Here is a 27,117-nt window from a genome sequence, read left to right as displayed (position 1 = left end):
AGTCTCCCATTTTTCAATGGCCTCAATTTTAGCTGGATCAACCTGAATTCCTTTGCTACTAACAACGTGGCCAAGAAATTGCACTTCTTTCAACCAAAATGCACACTTAGAAAATTTGGCGTATAACTGTTCTTTTCTTAACAATTCTAATACCAACCTTAAATGCTGCTCATGCTCTTGCTCACTCTTGGAATAGATAAGAATATCGTCAATGAAAACGATAACAAACTTATCTAAATACGGACTACAAACTAGATTCATGAGGTCCATGAATACAGCTGGCGCATTAGTCAACCCAAACGGCATAACCAAAAATTCGTAATGACCATAACGTGTCCGAAAAGCAGTTTTCGGAATATCTTCTTCTTTGACACGTAATTGATGATAGCCCAATCTTAAGTCGATTTTCGAGTACACACATGATCCTTGCAGTTGATCAAATAAGTCGTCAATTCTCGGTAGTGGATACCGATTCTTGATAGTTAACTTATTTAATTCACGATAATCTATACACATCCTAAAAGATCCATCTTTCTTCTTGACAAATAAAATCGGAGCTCCCCACGGTGAAGTACTTGTGAAATGTCCCGTTCTTATTGATTAAAAACGTTCCATATTAATTGATTTCGTTGCGAGGTTTTGACCTCTATATGAGACGTTTTTCAAAGACTGCATTCATTTTTAAACAAACCATAACCTTTATTTCATCAATAAAGGTTTAAAAAGCTTTACGTAGATTATCAAATAATGATAATCTAAAATATCCTGTTTACACACGACCATTACATAATGGTTTACAATACAAATATGTTACAACAAAATAAGTTTCTTGAATGCAGTTTTTACACAATATCATACAAGCATGGACTCCAAATCTTGTCCTTATTTAAGTATGCGATAGCGGAAGCTCTTAATAATCACCTGAGAATAAACATGCTTAAAACGTCAACAAAAATGTTGGTGAGTTATAGGTTTAACCTATATATATCAAATCGTAACAATAGACCACAAGATTTCATATTTCAATACACATCCCATACATAGAGATAAAAATCATTCATATGGTGAACACCTGGTAACCGACAATAACAAGATGCATATATAAGAATATCCCCATCATTCCGGGACACCCTTCGGATATGATATAAATTTCGAAGTACTAAAGCATCCGGTACTTTGGATGGGGTTTGTTAGGCCCAATAGATCTATCTTTAGGATTCGCGTCAATTAGGGTGTCTGTTCCCTAATTCTTAGATTACCAGACTTAATAAAAAGGGGCATATTCGATTTCGATAATTCAACCATAGAATGTAGTTTCACGTACTTGTGTCTATTTTGTAAATCATTTATAAAACCTGCATGTATTCTCATCCCAAAAATATTAGATTTTAAAAGTGGGACTATAACTCACTTTCACAGATTTTTACTTCGTCGGGAAGTAAGACTTGGCCACTGGTTGATTCACGAACCTATAACAATATATACATAAATATCAAAGTATGTTCAAAATATATTTACAACACTTTTAATATATTTTGATGTTTTAAGTTTATTAAGTCAGCTGTCCTCGTTAGTAACCTACAACTAGTTGTCCACAGTTAGATGTACAGAAATAAATCGATAAATATTATCTTGAATCAATCCACGACCCAGTGTATACGTATCTCAGTATTGATCACAACTCAAACTATATATATTTTGGAATCAACCTCAACCCTGTATAGCTAACTCCAACATTCACATATAGAGTGTCTATGGTTGTTCCGAAATATATATAGATGTGTCGACATGATAGGTCGAAACATTATATACGTGTCTATGGTATCTCAAGATTACATAATATACAATACAAGTTGATTAAGTTATGGTTGGAATAGATTTGTTACCAATTTTCACGTAGCTAAAATGAGAAAAATTATCCAATCTTGTTTTACCCATAACTTCTTCATTTTAAATCCGTTTTGAGTGAATCAAATTGCTATGGTTTCATATTGAACTCTATTTTATGAATCTAAATAGAAAAAGTATAGGTTTATAGTCGGAAAAATAAGTTACAAGTCATTTTTGTAAAGGTAGTCATTTCAGTCGAAAGAACGACGTCTAGATGACCATTTTAGAAAACATACTTCCACTTTGAGTTTAACCATAATTTTTGGATATAGTTTCATGTTCATAATAAAAATCATTTTCTCAGAATAACAACTTTTAAATCAAAGTTTATCATAGTTTTTAATTAACTAACCCAAAACAGCCCGCGGTGTTACTACGACGGCGTAAATCCGGTTTTAAGGTGTTTTTCGTGTTTCCAGGTTTTAAATCATTAAGTTAGCATATCATATAGATATAGAACATGTGTTTAGTTGATTTTAAAAGTCAAGTTAGAAGGATTAACTTTTGTTTGCGAACAAGTTTAGAATTAGCTAAACTATGTTCTAGTGATTACAAGTTTAAACCTTCGAATAAGATAGCTTTATATGTATGAATCGAATGATGTTATGAACATCATTACTACCTTAAGTTCCTTGGATGAACCTACTGGAAAAGAGAAAAATGGATCTAGCTTCAATGGATCCTTGGATGGCTCAAAGTTCTTGAAGCAAAATCATGACACGAAAACAAGTTCAAGTAAGATCATCACTTGAAATAAGATTGTTATAGTTATAGAAATTGAACCAAAGTTTGAATATGATTATTACCTTGTATTAGAATGATAACCTACTGTAAGAAACAAAGATTTCTTGAGGTTGGATGATCACCTTACAAGATTGGAAGTGAGCTAGCAATCTTGAAAGTATTCTTGATTTTATGAAACTAGAACTTTTGGAATTTATGAAGAACACTTAGAACTTGAAGATAGAACTTGAGAGAGTTCAATTAGATGAAGAAAATTGAAGAATGAAAGTGTTTGTAGGTGTTTTTGGTCGTTGGTGTATGGATTAGATATAAAGGATATGTAATTTTGTTTTCATGTAAATAAGTCATGAATGATTACTCATATTTTTGTAATCTTATGAGATATTTCATGCTAGTTGCCAAATGATGGTTCCCACATGTGTTAGGTGACTCACATGGGCTGCTAAGAGCTGATCATTGGAGTGTATATACCAATAGTACATACATCTAAAAGCTGTGTATTGTACGAGTACGAATACGGGTGCATACGAGTAGAATTGTTGATGAAACTGAACGAGAATGTAATTGTAAGCATTTTTGTTAAGTAGAAGTATTTTGATAAGTGTATTGAAGTCTTTCAAAAGTGTATAAATACATATTAAAACACTACATGTATATACATTTTAACTGAGTCGTTAAGTCATCGTTAGTCGTTACATGTAAGTGTTGTTTTGAAACCTTTAGGTTAACGATCTTGTTAAATGTTGTTAACCCAATGTTTATAATATCAAAAGAGATTTTAAATTATTATATTATCATGATATTATGATGTACGAATATCTCTTAATATGATATATATACATTAAATGTCGTTACAACGATAAACGTTACATATATGTCTCGTTTCAAAATCATTAAGTTAGTAGTCTTGTTTTTACATATGTAGTTCATTGTTAATATAATTAATGATATGTTTACTTATCATAATATCATGTTAACTATACATATAACCATATATATGTCATCATATAGTTTTTTTACAAGTTTTAACGTTCGTGAATCACCGGTCAACTTGGGTGGTCAATTGTCTATATGAAACCTATTTCAATTAATCAAGTCTTAACAAGTTTGATTGCTTAACATGTTGGAAACATTTAATCATGTAAATATCAATCTCAATTAATATATATAAACATGGAAAAGTTCGGGTCACTACAGTACCTACCCGTTAAATAAATTTCGTCCCGAAATTTTAAGCTGTTGAAGGTGTTGACGAATCTTCTGGAAATAGATGCGGGTATTTCTTCTTCATCTGATCTTCACGCTCCCAGGTGAACTCGGGTCCTCTACGAGCATTCCATCGAACCTTAACAATTGGTATCTTGTTTTGCTTAAGTCTTTTAACCTCACGATCCATTATTTCGACGGGTTCTTCGATGAATTGGAGTTTTTCGTTGATTTGGATTTCATCTAACGGAATAGTGAGATCCTCTTTAGCAAAACATTTCTTCAAATTCGAGACGTGGAAAGTGTTATGTACAGCCGCGAGTTGTTGAGGTAACTCAAGTCGGTAAGCTACTGGTCCGACACGATCAATAATCTTGAATGGTCCAATATACCTTGGATTTAATTTCCCTCGTTTACCAAATCGAACAACGCCTTTCCAAGGTGAAACTTTAAGCATGACCATCTCTCCAATTTCAAATTCTATATCTTTTCTTTTAATGTCAGCGTAGCTCTTTTGTCGACTTTGGGCGGTTTTCAACCGTTGTTGAATTTGGATGATCTTCTCGGTAGTTTCTTGTATAATCTCCGGACCCGTAATCTGTCTATCCCCCACCTCACTCCAACAAATAGGAGACCTGCACTTTCTACCATAAAGTGCTTCAAACGGCGCCATCTCAATGCTTGAATGGTAGCTGTTGTTGTAGGAAAATTCTGCTAACGGTAGATGTCGATCCCAACTGTTTCCGAAATCAATAACACATGCTCGTAGCATGTCTTCAAGCGTTTGTATCGTCCTTTCGCTCTGCCCATCAGTTTGTGGATGATAGGCAGTACTCATGTCTAGACGAGTTCCTAATGCTTGCTGTAATGTCTGCCAGAATCTTGAAATAAATCTGCCATCCCTATCAGAGATAATAGAGATTGGTATTCCATGTCTGGAGACAACTTCCTTCAAATACAGGCGTGCTAACTTCTCCATTTTGTCATCTTCTCTTATTGGTAGGAAGTGTGCTGATTTGGTGAGACGATCAACTATTACCCAAATAGTATCAAAACCACTTGCAGTCCTTGGCAATTTAGTGATGAAATCCATGGTAATGTTTTCCCATTTCCATTCCGGGATTTCAGGTTGTTGAAGTAGACCTGATGGTTTCTGATGCTCAGCTTTGACCTTAGAACACGTCAAACATTCTCCTACGTATTTAGCAACATCGGCTTTCATACCCGGCCACCAAAAATGTTTCTTGAGATCCTTGTACATCTTCCCCGTTCCAGGATGTATTGAGTACCTGGTTTTATGAGCTTCTCTAAGTACCATTTCTCTCATATCTCCAAATTTTGGTACCCAAATCCTTTCAGCCCTATACCGGGTTCCGTCTTCCCGAATATTAAGATGCTTCTCCGATCCTTTGGGTATTTCATCCTTTAAATTTCCCTCTTTTAAAACTCCTTGTTGCGCCTCCTTTATTTGAGTAGTAAGGTTATTATGAATCATTTAGATTTTACTCGAATGGGTTCTCTGTCCTTCCTGCTCAAGGCATCGGCTACCACATTTGCCTTCCCCGGGTGGTAACGAATCTCAAAGTCGTAATCATTCAACAATTCAATCCACCTACGCTGCCTCATATTCAGTTGTTTCTGATTAAATATGTGTTGAAGACTTTTGTGGTCGGTATATATAATACTTTTGACCCCATATAAGTAGTGCCTCCAAGTCTTTAATGCAAAAACAACCGCGCCTAATTCCAAATCATGCGTCGTATAATTTTGTTCGTGAATCTTCAATTGTCTAGACGCATAAGCAATCACCTTCGTTCGTTGCATTAATACACAACCGAGACCTTGCTTTGATGCGTCACAATAAATCACAAAATCATCATTCCCTTCAGGCAATGACAATATAGGTGCCGTAGTTAGCTTTTTCTTCAATAACTGAAACGCTTTCTCTTGTTCATCATTCCATTCAAATTTCTTCCCTTTATGCGTTAATGCAGTCAAGGGTTTTGCTATTCTGGAAAAGTCTTGGATGAACCTTCTGTAGTAACCAGCTAGTCCTAAAAACTGGCGTATGTGTTTCGGAGTTTTCAGGGTTTCCCACTTTTCAACAGTTTCTATCTTTGCCGGATCCACCTTAATACCTTCTTTGTTCACTATGTGACCGAGGAATTGAACTTCTTCCAACCAAAATGCACACTTTGAAAACTTAGCGTACAATTCTTCCTTCCTCAATACTTCTAACACCTTTCTCAAATGTTCACCGTGTTCTTGGTCATTCTTTGAGTAAATAAGTATGTCATCAATGAAAACAATGACAAACTTGTCAAGGTATGGTCCACACACTCGGTTCATAAGGTCCATGAACACAGCTGGTGCATTAGTTAAACCAAACGGCATGACCATAAACTCGTAATGACCGTAACGTGTTCTAAAAGCAGTCTTTGGAATATCATCTTCTTTCACCCGCATTTGATGATACCCGGAACGTAAGTCAATCTTTGAATAAACAGACGAGCCTTGTAGTTGATCAAATAAGTCGTCGATTCTCGGTAGTGGGTAGCGGTTCTTGATGGTAAGTTTGTTCAACTCTCGGTAGTCGATACACAACCTGAATGTACCATCTTTCTTCTTGACAAACAAAACAGGAGCTCCCCACGGTGATGTGCTTGGTCGAATGAAACCACGCTCTAAAAGTTCTTGTAATTGGCTTTGCAGTTCTTTCATCTCACTGGGTGCGAGTCTGTAAGGAGCACGAGCTATTGGTGCAGCTCCTGGTACAAGATCTATTTGAAATTCAACGGATCGATGTGGGGGTAATCCCGGTAATTCTTTCGGAAATACATCGGGAAATTCTTTTGCAATGGGAACATCATTGATGCTCTTTTCTTCAGTTTGTACTTTCTCGATGTGTGCTAGAACAGCATAGCAACCTTTTCTTATTAGTTTTTGTGCCTTCAAATTACTAATAAGATGTAGCTTCGTGTTGCCCTTTTCTCCGTACACCATTAAGGGTTTTCCTTTTTCTCGTATAATGCGAATTGCATTTTTGTAACAAACGATCTCCGCTTTCACTTCTTTCAACCAGTCCATACCGATTATCACATCAAAACTCCCTAACTCTACTGGTATCAAATCAATCTTAAATGTTTCGCTAACCAGTTTAATTTCTCGATTCCGACATATATTATCTGCTGAAATTAATTTACCATTTGCTAATTCGAGTAAAAATTTACTATCCAAAGGCGTCAATGGACAACTTAATTTAGCACAAAAATCTCTACTCATATAGCTTCTATCCGCACCCGAATCAAATAAAACGTAAGCAGATTTATTGTCAATAAGAAACGTACCCGTAACAAGCTCCGGGTCTTCCTGTGCCTCTACCGCATTAATATTGAAAACTCTTCCACGGCCTTGTCCATTCGTGTTCTCCTGGTTCGGGCAATTTCTAATAATGTGGCCTGGTTTTCCACATTTATAACAAACTACATTGGCATAACTTGCTCCGACACTACTTGCTCCGCCATTACTCGTTCCGACACCATTTGTTCCTTTTGTTCTATTAACCCCTGGTCCGTAGACCTCACACTTCGCCGCGCTATGACCATTTCTTTTACACTTGTTGCAAAATTTGGTGCAGAACCCCGAGTGATTCTTTTCACACCTTTGGCATAGTTGCTTCTGATTGTTGTTGTTGTTGCGGTTATTATTATTGTTGGGATGATTGTTGTAGTTGCTGTTGTTGTTGTTGTTGTTGTTGTTGGGCCGTTTGTTGTAGTTGCGATTGATGTTGCGATTGTTGGGATAATTGTTGCGATTATTGTTGTAATTGCTGTTGTTGTTGTATTGGTGATTCTTATCACCGTTTTCCTCCCACTTTCTTTTGACTTGCTTCACATTGGCCTCTTCAGCAGTCTGTTCTTTAATTCTTTCTTCAATCTGGTTCACTAGTTTGTGAGCCATTCTACATGCCTGTTGTATGGAGGCGGGCTCGTGTGAACTTATATCTTCTTGGATTCTTTCCGGTAATCCTTTCACAAATGCGTCGATCTTCTCTTCCTCATCTTCGAATGCTCCCGGACACAATAGGCACAATTCTGTGAATCGTCTTTCGTACGTGGTAATATCAAATCCTTGGGTTCGTAACCCTCTAAGTTCTGTCTTGAGCTTATTGACCTCGGTTCTGGGACGGTACTTCTCGTTCATCAAGTGCTTGAATGCTGACCACGGTAGTGCGTACGCATCGTCTTGTCCCACTTGCTCTAGATAGGTATTCCACCATGTTAACGCAGAACCTGTGAAGGAATGCGTAGCGTACTTCACTTTGTCCTCTTCAGTACACTTACTTATGGCAAACACCGATTCGACCTTCTCGGTCCACCGTTTCAATCCGATCGGTCCTTCGGTTCCATCAAATTCTAAAGGTTTGCAGGCAGTGAATTCTTTGTAGGTGCATCCTACACGATTTCCTGTACTGCTAGATCCAAGGTTATTGTTGGTATGTAGCGCAGCCTGTACTGCGGCTATGTTTGAAGCTAGAAAAGTACGGAATTCCTCTTCATTCATATTCACGGTGTGTCGAGTAGTCGGTGCCATTTCCTTCAAAATAGTCAAATGGAACAAGTTAATCATACAGAATATTAAGAGTAGTTAATAGTATTTCGTAGCATAATATGAACTCATTTATAAAAGCTTTTTCTTCATATTAGCATTTTATAAGTTTAAATTCGGGTAGTACCTACCCGTTAAGTTCATACTTAGTAGCTAATATACAATTCAACTACTACAATTCTATATGAAAAACTGATTATAATAATATTTCGCGTTCAAACTTTTATACAATATTTTACAAACTTACAATACCGCTTATTTTACATAAAGCATGAAATATAACACACAATAACTTTGATACAAGATAGTTGTGAAGACAATTCTAGCTAGTACAAAAGTCGTTCAGCAAAGGCAATAAAGACACGTAATTCATACGTCCAGAAACAAGTCATGCATTCTGGTTTTACTAAGACTACTTCCCATCCTTGGTCTTGTGCAACATAACCGTTATGGCCGTTGATAAGACAGCGTGTTGTAACGTCATCAAAGGGACGAGGGTTACGTAATGTCCAACAGTCCCGTAATAATCTAAAAACCTCATTTCTTACCCCAATTACCGACTCCGTCACTTGTGGAAACGTTTTGTTTAATAGTTGTAGCCCGATGTTCTTGTTCTCACTTTGGTGAGAAGCGAACATTACTAATCCGTAAGCATAACATGCTTCTTTATGTTGCATGTTAGCCGCTTTTTCTAAATCACGAAGTCCAATATTCGGATATATTGAGTCAAAATAATTTCTTAACCCGTTGCGTAAAATAGCATTTGGGTTCCCCGCAATATATGCGTCAAAGTAAACACATCGTAACTTATGGGTTTCCCAATGTGATATCCCCCATCTTTCAAACGAAAGTCTCTTATAAACCAAGACATTCTTGGAACGTTCTTCGAATGTCTTACAAACTGATCTCGCCTTAAATAGTTGTGCCGAAGAATTCTGGCCGACTCTAGACAAGATTTCATCAATCATGTCTCCGGGTAGGTCTCTTAAAATATTGGGTTGTCTATCCATTTTGTGTTTTTAAACTGTAAAATAGACAAGAGTTAGATTCATAAAAAAATACTTATTAATACAAGCAATTTTTACATATATCATAAAGCATAAGAACACTATATTCCATATATTACACCACACGAATACAACTATCTTATTCCGACTCGCTCATTTCTTCTTCTTTGGTTTTGGTTCGTTTTGCCAAGTTTCTAGGGATATATGATGTTCCCCTAATACGAGCCGTCGTTGTCCACATTGGTTTAGAAAAACCTGGTGGTTTAGAGGTTCCCGGGTCATTGTTACAACTTAAGGACTTCGGGGGTTGACGATACATATAAAGTTCATCGGGGTTGGAATTAGATTTCTCTATTTTTATGCCCTTTCCCTTATTATTTTCTTTTGCCTTTTTAAATTCAGTTGGGGTAATTTCTATAACATCATCGGAATTCTCGTCGGAATCCGATTCATCGGAGAATTTGTAATCCTCCCAATATTTTGCTTCCTTGGCGGAAACACCATTGACCATAATTAACTTTGGTCGGTTGGTTGAGGATTTTCTTTTACTTAACCGTTTTATTATTTCCCCCACCGGTTCTATTTCTTCATCCGGTTCCGATTCTTCTTCTGGTTCCGATTCTTCTTCCGGTTCCGACTCTTCTTCCGGTTCCTCTTCGGGAACTTGTGAATCAGTCCACAAATCATTTCAATTTACATTTGACTCTTCATTATTATTAGGTGAGTCAATGGGACTTGTTCTAGAGGTAGACATCTATCACATAATATCAAACACGTTAAGAGATTAATATATCACATAATATTCATATGTTAAAAATATATAGTTTCCAACAAAAATGTTAAGCAATCATTTTTAAAGAAAACACGGTCGAAGTCCAGACTCACTAATGCATCCTAACAAACTCGATAAGACACACTAATGCAAATTTTCTGGTTCTCTAAGACCAACGCTCGGATACCAACTGAAATGTCCCGTTCTTATTGATTAAAAACGTTCCATATTAATTGATTTCGTTGCGAGGTTTTGACCTCTATATGAGACGTTTTTCAAAGACTGCATTCATTTTTAAACAAACCATAACCTTTATTTCATCAATAAAGGTTTAAAAAGCTTTACGTAGATTATCAAATAATGATAATCTAAAATATCCTGTTTACACACGACCATTACATAATGGTTTACAATACAAATATGTTACAACAAAATAAGTTTCTTGAATGCAGTTTTTACACAATATCATACAAGCATGGACTCCAAATCTTGTCCTTATTTAAGTATGCGATAGCGGAAGCTCTTAATAATCACCTGAGAATAAACATGCTTAAAACGTCAACAAAAATGTTGGTGAGTTATAGGTTTAACCTATATATATCAAATCGTAACAATAGACCACAAGATTTCATATTTCAATACACATCCCATACATAGAGATAAAAATCATTCATATGGTGAACACCTGGTAACCGACAATAACAAGATGCATATATAAGAATATCCCCATCATTCCGGGACACCCTTCGGATATGATATAAATTTCGAAGTACTAAAGCATCCGGTACTTTGGATGGGGTTTGTTAGGCCCAATAGATCTATCTTTAGGATTCGCGTCAATTAGGGTGTCTGTTCCCTAATTCTTAGATTACCAGACTTAATAAAAAGGGGCATATTCGATTTCGATAATTCAACCATAGAATGTAGTTTCACGTACTTGTGTCTATTTTGTAAATCATTTATAAAACCTGCATGTATTCTCATCCCAAAAATATTAGATTTTAAAAGTGGGACTATAACTCACTTTCACAGATTTTTACTTCGTCGGGAAGTAAGACTTGGCCACTGGTTGATTCACGAACCTATAACAATATATACATAAATATCAAAGTATGTTCAAAATATATTTACAACACTTTTAATATATTTTGATGTTTTAAGTTTATTAAGTCAGCTGTCCTCGTTAGTAACCTACAACTAGTTGTCCACAGTTAGATGTACAGAAATAAATCGATAAATATTATCTTGAATCAATCCACGACCCAGTGTATACGTATCTCAGTATTGATCACAACTCAAACTATATATATTTTGGAATCAACCTCAACCCTGTATAGCTAACTCCAACATTCACATATAGAGTGTCTATGGTTGTTCCGAAATATATATAGATGTGTCGACATGATAGGTCGAAACATTGTATACGTGTCTATGGTATCTCAAGATTACATAATATACAATACAAGTTGATTAAGTTATGGTTGGAATAGATTTGTTACCAATTTTCACGTAGCTAAAATGAGAAAAATTATCCAATCTTGTTTTACCCATAACTTCTTCATTTTAAATCCGTTTTGAGTGAATCTAATTGCTATGGTTTCATATTGAACTCTATTTTATGAATCTAAATAGAAAAAGTATAGGTTTATAGTCGGAAAAATAAGTTACAAGTCATTTTTGTAAAGGTAGTCATTTCAGTCGAAATAACGACGTCTAGATGACCATTTTAGAAAACATACTTCCACTTTGAGTTTAACCATAATTTTTGGATATAGTTTCATGTTCATAATAAAAATCATTTTCTCAGAATAACAACTTTTAAATCAAAGTTTATCATAGTTTTTAATTAACTAACCCAAAACAGCCCGCGGTGTTACTACGACGGCGTAAATCCGGTTTTAAGGTGTTTTTCGTGTTTCCAGGTTTTAAATCATTAAGTTAGCATATCATATAGATATAGAACATGTGTTTAGTTGATTTTAAAAGTCAAGTTAGAAGGATTAACTTTTGTTTGCGAACAAGTTTAGAATTAGCTAAACTATGTTCTAGTGATTACAAGTTTAAACCTTCGAATAAGATAGCTTTATATGTATGAATCGAATGATGTTATGAACATCATTACTACCTTAAGTTCCTTGGATGAACCTACTGGAAAAGAGAAAAATGGATCTAGCTTCAATGGATCCTTGGATGGCTCAAAGTTCTTGAAGCAAAATCATGACACGAAAACAAGTTCAAGTAAGATCATCACTTGAAATAAGATTGTTATAGTTATAGAAATTGAACCAAAGTTTGAATATGATTATTACCTTGTATTAGAATGATAACCTACTGTAAGAAACAAAGATTTCTTGAGGTTGGATGATCACCTTACAAGATTGGAAGTGAGCTAGCAATCTTGAAAGTATTCTTGATTTTATGAAACTAGAACTTTTGGAATTTATGAAGAACACTTAGAACTTGAAGATAGAACTTGAGAGAGTTCAATTAGATGAAGAAAATTGAAGAATGAAAGTGTTTGTAGGTGTTTTTGGTCGTTGGTGTATGGATTAGATATAAAGGATATGTAATTTTGTTTTCATGTAAATAAGTCATGAATGATTACTCATATTTTTGTAATCTTATGAGATATTTCATGCTAGTTGCCAAATGATGGTTCCCACATGTGTTAGGTGACTCACATGGGCTGCTAAGAGCTGATCATTGGAGTGTATATACCAATAGTACATACATCTAAAAGCTGTGTATTGTACGAGTACGAATACGGGTGCATACGAGTAGAATTGTTGATGAAACTGAACGAGAATGTAATTGTAAGCATTTTTGTTAAGTAGAAGTATTTTGATAAGTGTATTGAAGTCTTTCAAAAGTGTATAAATACATATTAAAACACTACATGTATATACATTTTAACTGAGTCGTTAAGTCATCGTTAGTCGTTACATGTAAGTGTTGTTTTGAAACCTTTAGGTTAACGATCTTGTTAAATGTTGTTAACCCAATGTTTATAATATCAAAAGAGATTTTAAATTATTATATTATCATGATATTATGATGTACGAATATCTCTTAATATGATATATATACATTAAATGTCGTTACAACGATAAACGTTACATATATGTCTCGTTTCAAAATCATTAAGTTAGTAGTCTTGTTTTTACATATGTAGTTCATTGTTAATATAATTAATGATATGTTTACTTATCATAATATCATGTTAACTATACATATAACCATATATATGTCATCATATAGTTTTTTTACAAGTTTTAACGTTCGTGAATCACCGGTCAACTTGGGTGGTCAATTGTCTATATGAAACCTATTTCAATTAATCAAGTCTTAACAAGTTTGATTGCTTAACATGTTGGAAACATTTAATCATGTAAATATCAATCTCAATTAATATATATAAACATGGAAAAGTTCGGGTCACTACAACTTGGTCGTATGAATCCACGGTCCAGTAATTCTTTTAACTGACTCTGAAGTTCTTTTAACTCAGATGGTGCAAGTCTATATGGAGCACGAGCCACTTTTGCAGCTCCTGGTACTAGATCTATTTGAAATTCTACAGATCTAAATGGAGGTAATCCCGGCAACTCTTCCGGAAAGACTTCAGGAAAATCTCTTGCCACAGGCACGCCATTGATGCTCTTCACTTTTTCCTTCATTTCGACTTTATTAACATGTGCTAAGATAGCATAACACCCTTTCTTTAAGCACTTTTGAGCTTTCAAACAACTAATGAGTTTTAGCTTTGAGTTACCCTTCTCTCCATAAATCATTACTGGCGTTTTATCCTTACGAGAAATGCGAATTGCCTTCTTGGCACACACAATTTCAGCTCCTATTTTGGACATCCAGTCCATGCCGACTATTACATCAAAACTTCCTAATTCTACGGGTATCAAATCAATCTTAAATATTTCTCCGGCTAAATTTAATTTACAATCACGGCAAATTTTATTGGCTTTAATTAGTTTACCATTAGCTAACTCAATCATGTACTTAGCATCTAGAGGTAATGATGAACAATTCAATTTAGCGTAAAAGTCTCTACTCACGTAACTTCTATCGGCACCAGTATCAAATATAATAGATGTGGCTAAGTTATTAATGGTAAACGTACCCGTAACAAGCTCCGGGTCTTCACACGCCTCTCTAGCATTAATAACAAATGCTCTTCCACGTGCAAATCTATTATTCTTCTCTGGATTCGGACACTGGCTCTTATAATGACCCTGTTTCCCACACCCATAACAGGTAACAGTGGCCAAGGCAGTTCTATTTGCATTAGTGGCAGGAGTCTTGGTGCCATTTGTATTTGTAACAGGAATCCGACAATCTTCAGCAAGATGACCCCTTCGATTACAATTTTCGCACACCACATTACAATAACCAGAGTGATATTTGTGGCATCTGTTACATAAAGGATTTCGTCCTTTGTAACCTGAGTTCGAACCGCTACCCGCACCTTGCGTGGTTTCTTGTTTCTTGTTGGATTGTTGATGATTACCTTCCCACTTTATTTTGTTTCCCGATGTCTTGACATCGGTGTTCTTATCCAGAATAATCTGGTCCATCAACTCGTTCGCCATGGTGATGGCTTCGTGAATAGTCTTGGGTTTCGATGCTGTAACATTTGCTTTGACATTTTTAGGCAAACCATCTTTGTACAGTTCTATCTTCCGTTCTTCGGTTGGTACCAATTCGGGACATAGCAAAGCTAATTCCATGAATCGCTGATTGTAGTTGGTGAGTTCAGTACTAACAATTTTCAGGCTTCGTAATTCAGCTTCCAACTTCCTAACCTCGTTCCTTGGACAATACTCGTTGATTAGCATTGTTTTGAATTCTTCCCAGGGAGTATCATAAGCTACATCTCCTCCTACGGCCTTCACATAGTTTTTCCACCATGTGAGTGCACTATCTTGTAAGGTGCATGATGCATACTTGGTCATGTCCTTCTCAATACAACCACTAATTTTAAACACAGACTCAATCTTTTCGATCCACCGGGTTAAACCGACTGGTCCTTCTGTTCCACTGAATGATGAGGGCTTGCAACCTTGAAAAGTTTTGTAAGTACATCTCACATGAGGATTTGGGTTAACTGCAGCACCTCTCGCAGCCTCGACCCATAACATTCTGTCGTCCACTCGCTGATTGATGAGTTCCTCGATTTCTTGTTCCGTCATTCGGTTCAATCGCGCCATAATCTTCAATAAGAATGAAAAAAAATAATTATTCACATGGAATATTATAGATGTAGTATGTATTTACAGTACATCTTAGCTTATTAATAATATGAACCAGTTATTATTATAAAAGCCTTTTCTTATTATTAGCTTTTTATAATTATATCTAGGGTAGTACCTACCCGTTAAAGTTCATACTTAATAGCTTAGTACATAAATCAATTACTATCACCCAAATAATACTCAACCATGGAAAATTATTGCATTTCACACTTCACTATTTTACATATGCTTATCTTACATCAAACATTAAGCAAACCACACTAGTAATATTATACAAAACGTTATATGATCCCATAGTTTAAAACAACAGCGCATCATTTAACCCAAAACGTTTGTGTTCAAAGAAATCGCTTATAGATTATCTTGACTGTCTCCCTGCATTTTGGCGGAGGGGCTGAAGAACTGGATGCCAGGATAGAACTAATAGGAATAGCGGGAATAGGGGTGGAAGTGTCTGGTGGAGTTGGTACCACAACATCCTCACTAAACTTGGGATTTGGATTTTCCAATTCAGTAGCCTTTCGTTTCTTTCCTCTTTCAAACTTGTCTTTCGTAATTTCCTGTATTTCTTCCTCCTCAGGATCACTTTCCGATTCCTCTTCAATTGATTCATCCGAAAATTTTGAGTCTTCCCCAAAGGTATCGTTTTTATCATCGGACAGGTTAATGACTGGAACACCATCTGAAGATTCTGGTTCGGAGTCGCTGAATGTGATAACAAGTTCTAAGCCAGACATCTATCACATAACAACTAGCACGTTAGTACCACATAATATTTACATATTAATTTTTTTTTAACCAACAAGGATAAGCAATAGTTTTCAAAATCAAACACGGTCAAAGTCCAGACTCACTAATGCATCCTAACAAACTCGATAAGACACACTAATGCAAATTTTCTGGTTCTCTAAGACCAACGCTCTGATACAACATGTCATAACCCGACCTTAACCATAAGGACGAATACAATAACATATGATTTCATCGCGAGGTATTGACCTCTATATGCGACGTTTTTCAAAAACTGCATTCGTTTTTACAATACAAACCATAACTTTTATTACAAATACAAGGTTTAAACAAGATAATAATGATTATCGTTTAGCGATAATCTTAGACTTACAAACTTTACATGTGATAATAACAATACGACTTCCAACATATTTTACATTACAAATCCTCCGATATGCAGTTTTATTTTTGACACAAATATGCATACTCAAGATCTTGCTTAAATTCAACATGTTGCAGCGGAAGCTTTTAGTTATCACCTGAGAATAAACATGCTTAAAACGTCAACATAAAGTTGGTGAGATATAGGTTTAATGCCAGCAGCGTTATAAATATAGACCACAAGATTTCATATATATATGTTTTTATAAAAATATTCTAAGTTGTTGAGCACTTGATAACCATAATTAACATTTAATCAACATCGCATATTCCCTTTATTATGAAATCTTACTACATCGTACCAAGTGTTGTCACCGAAACGAATTACTGTGCAACCGTTGAATACTGGTCGTCCAGTCCGGTTGGGGTTGTCAGGCCCGATAGATCTATCAACAGGATTCGCGTTTACAATACCTCATGTAAATAATAGTTACCAAGTTACAGGGAAGTATGCCAGTGGTACAACTCAACGTAGAATATATATTTTTAATCACTTGTGTCCATAACGTAAATCATAAAATGCATGTATTCTCATCCCGAAATATTTAGAGTTTAAAAGTGGGACTATATACTCACTTTTGCCTTGAAGGTATTTATCACGACTTGGTCTCCGATAGATATCACGAACCTAACCATATATATAATATATCAACATATTTTCTTTTTAAGTAATCGTTACATATATATATATATATATATATATATATATATATATATATATATATATATATATATATATATATATACTTTTAATACTTTTAATATTTTCTTAGTCCGTAGTTAGCAGTCAAATGTTAGTGATCCACAATTAGTTGCTCAATAAAATAAATAAATACCCCATCGTATTCGTATTGATCAGAATTAATCTTGACCCATGGTACCATGTTGTCAAATGACGTGTTGCGTACAATCATGAGGTCTTATGATTAATCTTCTCGTGTTGTTTACGGGTGGTCCTGAAATATATAAAATCAAATCATAAGTAAATATATATGAAATATCATATTAATTAGAAATATATGATTAATTTAATTTTTCTCCAAATATTTTCGTAGCTAAACTAGCTTCGCATACCCGATCTTGTTTTAGTCGTAGTTTCTTCATTACAACTCCGTTTTTGTTGGTTCAACTTCCCACTTCCTTGGATCGAGTCAAATTTTAAGAATATGAACTGAAAATACCTTAGGTTGTATTCGAAATCACAGGTTATAGGTCAAACTTTGGTGAAACTTATGAAAGTGATCATTTTCCATCATAAAAACAACATTTAGTGATCATTTTTCTAAAAATACTTACACTTTGAGTTAAACCATGAAATTTTTATGTGTTAACATATTCATAAGAAATATCATTTTTCCAGAATATGAACTTCCAATTCAAAGCTTAAGATGGTTTTTAATTATCCAACCCAAAACAGCCCCCGGTTGCACTCCGACGACGTAGATTCAGTTTTTAAGGTGTTCTTTGTAAAACCAAGTTATATCTTGTTAAGTTAGCATATCATTATGATATATTATAGGTCTTGAAGTGTTTTAAAAGTCAAGTTAGAAGGATCTATTTAGTTTGCGAACAAGTTTGAAATCATTCAAACTATGTTCTTGTTGTTAAAATTTTATACCACAAAATAAGATAGCTATATGAATATGAATTGAATAAGATTATGAATAAGGTTACTACCTCAAGTTACTTGGACAAAGTTACTATAAGAGATGAGAAAAATCCTAGAATCAAAAGAGTGGTGGAGTTGGATTGAAAGGTTGGAAGTAAACTTGTTTACTTGGAAGGATTTTTGAAGTGTTCTTGAATGGATTTTCTTATGATGATTAAGGGTTGTTTTTGAAGCTAGATCTTCATGGTTATTTGCTGAGATTGTGAAGAACACTTAAGGTTCCTAAGAGTGTGTTTTTGGTTAGAGAAAATGTGTAGTAAAAATGAAAATGGAATGGAGTATAAATGGTGGTGAAAAGATGTATAAATTTGTAATATTGTGCAAAAGTCTTGTAATATGCCAAATTTATTAATCATGCATGCTAAGATCCAAAATTGGCTGACTCATGGCTGCTAATAAAGTGATTGTGATGTGTATATACCAATAGTAAATACGTATAGAAGCTGGGTATGATACGGGTACATATACCCTAGATATACGTATAAAAATCTTGAGAAAACGGAACGAGGATTCAAATATAGCTATCTTTTGTAAATATACTTATATTGTTTTATGTATATAAATCCTTTAAAAGTGATAAAATACATATCTATACGATACATGTATAAGCATTATAAGTTTTAAGTATTTAAGTCGAAGAACGTCACATATAGTTATCGTTTTGAAAACTTAAGTTAGTAGTCTCAAAATATACTTATAACTCATTGTTATTAGTACACAATGAGATGTTAAAACATTCTTAGATCATGTTAAATATATAAAAATACATATATATACACAAACGTATAATTATCGTATGTTATATAGTTCGTGATATCATCGGTCAAATTGGACGGTCAAACGTTGTGTAAAACTCTTTTCAAAAACATAAGTCTCAACAATTTAGATTGCTTATCATGTTGGTAAGGTTTAATTTATGTAAATATTAATCTTATAAGTGTAAAACGATCGGAAAAATCAGGGTCGTTACAGTACCTACCCGTTAAATAAATTTCGTCCCGAAATTTTAAAGTTGTACCTATTTTGCGTTCTCGGGAAACAAATGTGGGTACTTTTGTTTCATATGATCCTCTCGTTCCCAAGTAAACTCGGGACCTCTTCGAGCATTCCAACGAACCTTAACGATTGGTATGTTGCTCTGCTTGAGCTGTTTAACTTCACGGTCCATGATTTCGACTGGTTCTTCTATGAATTGTAGTTTCTCATCGACTTGGATTTCTTCAAGAGGAATGGTGAGATCTTCCTTTGCAAGACAAGCGAAAAGATGGCGGACCACCCCGTGGGCGAGCTTTTAATGTTAATGCAAGGGATGCACGCGATAACCCCGACTTGGTGACAGGTATATTCACAATCAACAATCTTTTAGTGTAATGACCCGGAAATTTCTGACTAAATTTAAACTTTATCTTTATATTATTTTGACACGATAAGCAATGTTTGTTAAGTTAAATCTCAAGGATTTTAAACTATGTTTATACATTCATTTAAACCGCGACCAAATTCCAATGATTCACGAACCATTAAATGAACATATATGAATATGTATGTATATGTGTATATGTTATAAATTGAAAATGTCAACAAAGTATTTAAACGTATAATGCTTTATATAAACGTATTTGTTTCAATATGATTATCGATGAAATAAAAAAAAATATATTAAATGATTGAATTATCAGAAACATTGAATTATGATTACAAGTCTCTGTTGAGAGGTCCACTATGATTTGAAAAAAATATATTCCTCTTAACGATATTCGGAATAATTTGTAAAGCTATTTATAAATAAAAATAAAAAGTGTCATTTACGAAAGTTAGACAAAAGCTAGTGGAGAATTGGTTTCCATAATATTCTATTAATCTATTTTCAAACGTACAAAAACGTTTTCAGTTTAAAAAGAACTTTATTATTAAAACGTATATAACTTTTATAAATATCTAGAATCACTTTTGACAACTCATTACTTAACCAGTATAATAAATATAACGATATTTATATTTTATTTCATTAAATATATATAACAATTTAAATTAATATTATATATATTTATACGCGTATTATACATACATAGTTTTTATACTTTTACTATACTTTAAATTTACCTTTACTTTACTTTTATTTTATTTTAACTTTAATAATTCATACTTTAATAATTCATACTTTAATAATTCACTTTAATAATTCATACTTTAATAATTCACTTTAATAATTCATACTTTAATAATTTATACTTTAATAATTTACTTTAATAATTCAAAAATCTATTATAAATAGAATTCAATAGGTTTCATTATTTCATAGAAACTTGAAAATATATTTCTCTAAACTCTCTCAATCGATTTACATATATATATATATATATATATATATATATATATATATATATATATATATATATATATATATATATATATATATATATATATATATATATATATATTTGCTCTGTATTATTTCAAGATATTATTAGTATACATAAAATATTACGACGGAGTGATGTCCGAGTGATTTCAAAATAGTTTTTTGAATGAGTCGAAGCTAAGGAAATTATGGGTTATAGCTATGGAGGTGATGGGTATGGTTCATAGGTATGCTCGTGAGGTCAATCTAGTGTTTATCATCTCCGTTGCGTCTACGTACTTTCCTGCAATATTGAATCTCAATATTGATACGTGAGCACTCATAACTTAACTTTTATATATCAATAGTGTATCCCTGACTAGTACTCGAGTATATAGGATTATGCATGCTTGTACATTCGATATTGTCCTTAGATAGGTTTGTTGAATCCTGAATTAGATACATATGCTACTGAGATAGGGTATATGATATACATGTCATTGGAAAGCTAGCGAAAAATTAAGAACTTTTCATTTAGATATCGAATGGTTTCGATGAACGGATTAGAAGTTATAGTCAACAGAATTTTAGTATTATTGTTAAAATGATTATTATTACTATCATCGTTATTATTTTAATAGAAATATCATTGTTATTATAAAATATCATTATTACTATTATGTTAGTATTATCATTCTATCATAATACTATTTTTAGTAAATATAAATATTGTTATTTTTTATAGAATAATAATAATTATTATTACAAAATAATACAACTTTTACTTATTATTATTATGATCAATATTATTTTATCAAATAAATAGGGGATACAAAGATATTTTTCACCACGCGTAATATAATTACATTAATAATACTTACCACTATAGTTTTACGATATTAAGTGAATTTAATAAATTTTACTACTTAAGATATATAAAAGTATATTTTATCATATATAAACGTTAATATAAATTTTTATTAATAAATGACTTTTATTATTATAAAATCTAATAAATATATTTAAATATATAAAACGACTATAGTTAAGTTATATAATAAACACGTATAAATTTTAGAAGTCATTTTGGGTCAAGTTGACTTTTGCATATTAGTCTCGAGCATTAGGATTGTGGTACACTATGACTTGACCAAAAATTGTTAGACAAATATTGACCAACATATAAATATATATAATTAATATAGGTTCGTGAATCCGAGGCCAACCTTGCACTTGTTAAATGACGTTATATGTATTTTTACTACGAAATACAGTATGGTGAGTTTCATTTGCTCCCTTTTTAATTGCTTTTGCAATATATATTTTTGGGCTGAGAATACATGCGCTGTTTTATAAATGTTTTACGAAGTAGGCACAAATACTAAAACTAATTCTATGTGGGTTTAAACCAGAAATATACCCTTAGCTTGGTAACATTAAACTACTTGTCTATGTACGGTAGGCGCGAATCCTAAAGATAGATCTATTGGGCCTGACAAACCCCATCCTGACTATGGGATGCTTTAGTACTTCGAGGTTATTTTAAACACACCTGATCTGGTGTACTTCAGAGGGTAAAACATGAATGTTAAGGCTTGTTACCGGGTGCCTACAATTTATAGAATACTCTTATACACTTGCGAGTGTACATATATTTATAAACGGAAATCTTGTGGTCTATTAATATATTGAAATGATTGTTATGATAAACCTATGAACTCACCAACCTTTTTGGTTGACACTTTAAAGCATGTTTATTCTCAGGTATTAAAGAAATCTTCCGCTGTGCATTAGCAAATTTTAAGGATATTACTTGGAGTCATTCATGGCATATTTTGAAAGACGTTGCATTCGAGTCATTGAGTTCATCAAGATTATTATTATGTCAATTATAGTTGGATGTATTATGAAATGGTGTGCATGCCGTCAACTTTCGTTGCAAAGAAAGTTTGTCTTTTAAAAACGAATGCAATGTTTGTAAAATATATCATATAGAGGTCAAATACCTCGCGATGTAATCAACTATTGTGAATCGTTTATAATGTATATGAACGGGTCCTTTCAGTTGGTATCAGAGCGTTGGTCTTAGTGAACCAGGTCTTGCATGAGTGTGTCTAACTGATAGTTGTTAGGATGCATTAGTAAGTCTGGACTTCGACCGTGTCTGCATGTTTAAAGTTTTGCTTATCATTTCTTGTCGGAAATTACCTGCTTATCATTCATAGTCTAGACACGTTTTACTGCATTGATTGCATGAATAGTGTATAGACAAAATTCATATCTTAGCGTATCTGTTACTGTAAACTTTTCCTGACATCTTCCGAAAATTTCTCCGTGATTTATGGAATTTGGTATTATATATACATATGTAAATTATGTATTGAAGAATACCAAACTAAATTCTATAATCTAATTCATATCAAAAATCATCTCCCTAATTATACAAGATGGATCCCGTATTTAGTTCAAATTCCTTAAACTCTGACAGCTATTCCGATATGGATATTCACCTGAATTCCGAAGACAGTGTAACTGGAATGGATCAACCAATTAGCCATCATCTATTCTGAATGAATTGGGGATGGGTTCGTAGCTTACTTAATTATTGGAGACAAGAAGAAGGCGATCCCTTCCATCCACCACATTGCCCTCTTGGCGAAGAACCTGAAGCACTTACCGGCGAACCTGTTCGAGACACCATTTTCTCTCTCATTTCCAGAGTATCTCATCATGACCATATACTATCTCAAATTCTGGATCTTATTCATCCGCTCGTCCGAACCGCCAATCATCTCGGTGTAGTAGAAGAAGTCAATGAGCTTCGCGCTCGGGTAGTGGCTTTGGAGAATATGGTGCAAAGGTTACAAGCACCAGCAGCATCACCGACATCAACAGTACCACTGACAACAACACCAACAGTACCATTACGACCACCACCAACATCCGCATCGCAAACCTTAACTTCACAATCTGTTCTACGAGCATCAACGTCATACGCACCGTAGTTACCAAGAAATACCAGCAACAATAACCGATGAAGTATTAACTCATTTCCCCTGAAGAAATTTTATGTATATTTAATATATATGAATTTTGAAATCAAAATAAATCTTTTCGTACTAAGCTATTACGTGTGAATCTTAACTGGTAGGTACTACTCGGTTAGTTCATATTACTAATATGCTATGATGTACATCCTTCGTTAACGACTTAACCATCGTTAACTACAATCTCTGTTTCAACTCAATGAATTTCATTTCATAATAAACCAGGAGTATTATTCAATTACATAATTGATTTTACATTTTCATTTTCAGTGTATTCGAAACTTTCTAGAAAACATCATCTGTGCCTTGTAAGGTTCACAAAAATTCCACAAACACCAACATCCTTCACCGAAGAATATCAATAAGAATAAATAATGAAGTATTGATTTCATTAGTGAAAAACTCCGTAAAGATTATGTAATCTTTAATGTTTTAGAGATTAATCATTTCTAAGTCAAGCCGAAAATCAAATGAGTTTAATATGATATTAACTCATTAAATCTGTATTACATCTGAAGAAAATATACATACAGATATTTTCACAAAGACTGTAATGAAAATTCTTTGTACAAAGTATTAATTGTGAATTTTTTTTTTTAACGGGTAGGTAATACCCGGGAAATATTTAAGTTTGCAATTAATATGTCACACTGTACATTCTTCAACTTTGATTCAAAAATTATTAACAATACTCACAACGATATACAATCATTTTCATAAAAATTCAATTACATATTCTGATATTGACGGATCAGAATCCAAGTCATAACTCTGAACCGGTAACATCATTCTTAGATCTCTACATCTTTCAAAGCTATACTTTGACTTCAAAACTGTGAAAGATCCTTTAGCGTTGTTTTTACCGAAAATAACCTTGCAATCCTTTTTTAAAGTATCCAGTTTTATCACACTTCCAACCAGTCAACTTCAACTTTTCAGATTAAGCCTTAATGTAACCTTGATATATACGTTTTGTTACAGGGGAACCTTTTATGTCCCACCACATTAGCAGTAAATTTACCAACAACTTCATTGATCTTTGACCTTTCGAAAAATCCTAATACTCATTGAAACCCTATCATTTACTCATTTGCATCGTGTAACGAGAATTGCCATACGAATTATCGGGAATTAGAAATCAGTATTTTGAAATCTTGCAGCACGTCTACGCCAACAGTTATATGTGTACATATAACGTCTACCTCCTGGACTTACATACTTCGAATGTGAAGTTTCTGAAAAACACCCCAAACTACGAAACTAGTTCTCCGAAATTTGGAAAAAAAAGTTGATGAAGCAGCAAAAACTGTAAACGACCTTAACAGTCCAAAGTTTGATGATAAAGAATAGTATGGTGGTAAAGCTGAGAAAAATAGAAGGTTTGGAACTGGAAAACGGATTGAGCAAAGTATGAAGGAGGCTGTGGATAAATCACAAAGACTGAACCTGCCTTCAAAGAATCCAAATGATTCAGTGTCTGCTGAAATCCTTAGCGAATACCTTGCTTCCGAATCTAAACCCTTGCGGACAATATTCTTCATCATCCTTTGATACTAGAAATTCTAAGATATCATCGTATCTTTCATTATAAATATCCTCCATATTTCTGGAGATAATTCCATAATCATTCTTATCAGAAATCAATTTTCTCCTTGCGATATCTGTGTTACATCATAAAAGAAACTATTTTAGTTTCTAAAATCCGAAAAATTCGAAAAAAATGGATGTTTTGAAGTAATGTTGGGAATTGAAGCATGAGTTAGTATAATATAATGACACTTGATCAACGTGATTATATTACAGTAAGTCATGCTGAGTTTCTAATGGGACATGCCGATTCACAGACCATGCCGTCATCATGTTCCATGTTACACGACTCTTGTATTCTATTTAATTTCTAAAAATATCAAGAATATATTTTCTTGATGATTCGGTCTTTTTAGGGTATTCTGGTAAATTAACAAATCAAGATCGTGCCATTACCATTTCCTTCTTAGAACATTAACTATGTTCATTCTGAAATTCATATCTGCGAATACTGGACCATTACAAACGTTGCTTAATCGCAAGAAGAAGAAACGAAAGGACAAAACTCCAAAATAGAAATTGGAGTATAAATCGCAGCAAATAGGAAAGAGCATTAACCGTAGATGATAATGATTATAGAAGACAGAAGCAGGGACATCAAAATATAAGGGAAGATATAAAACCCAACAATCATCCAGAAACTACAAACCGTGCATATCAATATGTACTGCCACGTAAAGGCACGGGAAAATTAATAACACTATAGCCCCAAGATAATAGTAGAAGTAAATAAAATCCTCCGGTGGTAGATGAAAAAGAAGAATGATAGATATGAAGGTTAGAAGTATATCAAGGATCAGAATAGGATGGAGCATATTAACAAATACTATAAAGTATGAATTGAGGAGAAAGAATAGAAGGTGTGAGTTGTGGAAAAATAAGGAAATGAGGGAGTGAATTTATAGTGAAATATTCGACAGAGGAATCAGAACAGATTGTTGCATTAATCAAAGAAGATTCTAATTTTCTAAATCGCCGAAAACACCAAATCTTATTATGAAGATTTTCTTTAAATCCCATGAATTTCAAAAATTCAATCATAACTACGTCATCGGTTAAAACGATTTTACATTTACCTATTTCATTCTCTTGCGATAGCTTCACTTATACTCTTTGCATAATCAAATTGTTTTATCTATATTACTTAATGATGATAAAACTCCATTATCACCTCATATTCGTCATGAAAACATTTTTATTGTTATCCATGACGACCTCTATCAAATTTTGGGGACGAAATTTCTTTAACGGGTAGGTACTGTAATGACCCGGAAATTTCTGACTAAATTTAAACTTTATCTTTATATTATTCTGACACGATAAGCAATGTTTGTTAAGTTAAATCTCAAGGATTTTAAACTATGTTTATACATTCATTTAAACCTCGACCAAATTCCAATGATTCACGAACCATTAAATGAACATATATGAATATGTATGTATATGTGTATATGTTATAAATTGAAAATGTCAACAAAGTATTTAAACGTATAATGCTTTATATAAACGTATTTGTTTCAATATGATTATCGACGAAAATAAAAAAAATATATTAAATGATTGAATTATCAGAAACATTGAATTATGATTACAAGTCTCTGTTGAGAGGTCCACTATGATTTAAAAAAAATCTATTCCTCTTAACGATATTCGGAATAATTTGTAAAGCTATTTATAAATAAAAATAAAAAGTGTCATTTACGAAAGTTAGACAAAAGCTAGTGGAGAATTGGTTTCCATAATATTCTATTAATCTATTTTTAAACGTACAAAAACGTTTTCAGTTTAAAAAGAACTTTATTATTA

The sequence above is a fragment of the Rutidosis leptorrhynchoides genome, chromosome 2, assembly GCF_046630445.1.
Source record: "Rutidosis leptorrhynchoides isolate AG116_Rl617_1_P2 chromosome 2, CSIRO_AGI_Rlap_v1, whole genome shotgun sequence".
Taxonomy (NCBI): domain Eukaryota; kingdom Viridiplantae; phylum Streptophyta; class Magnoliopsida; order Asterales; family Asteraceae; genus Rutidosis; species Rutidosis leptorrhynchoides.
This window is presented reverse-complemented; position numbering follows the sequence as displayed.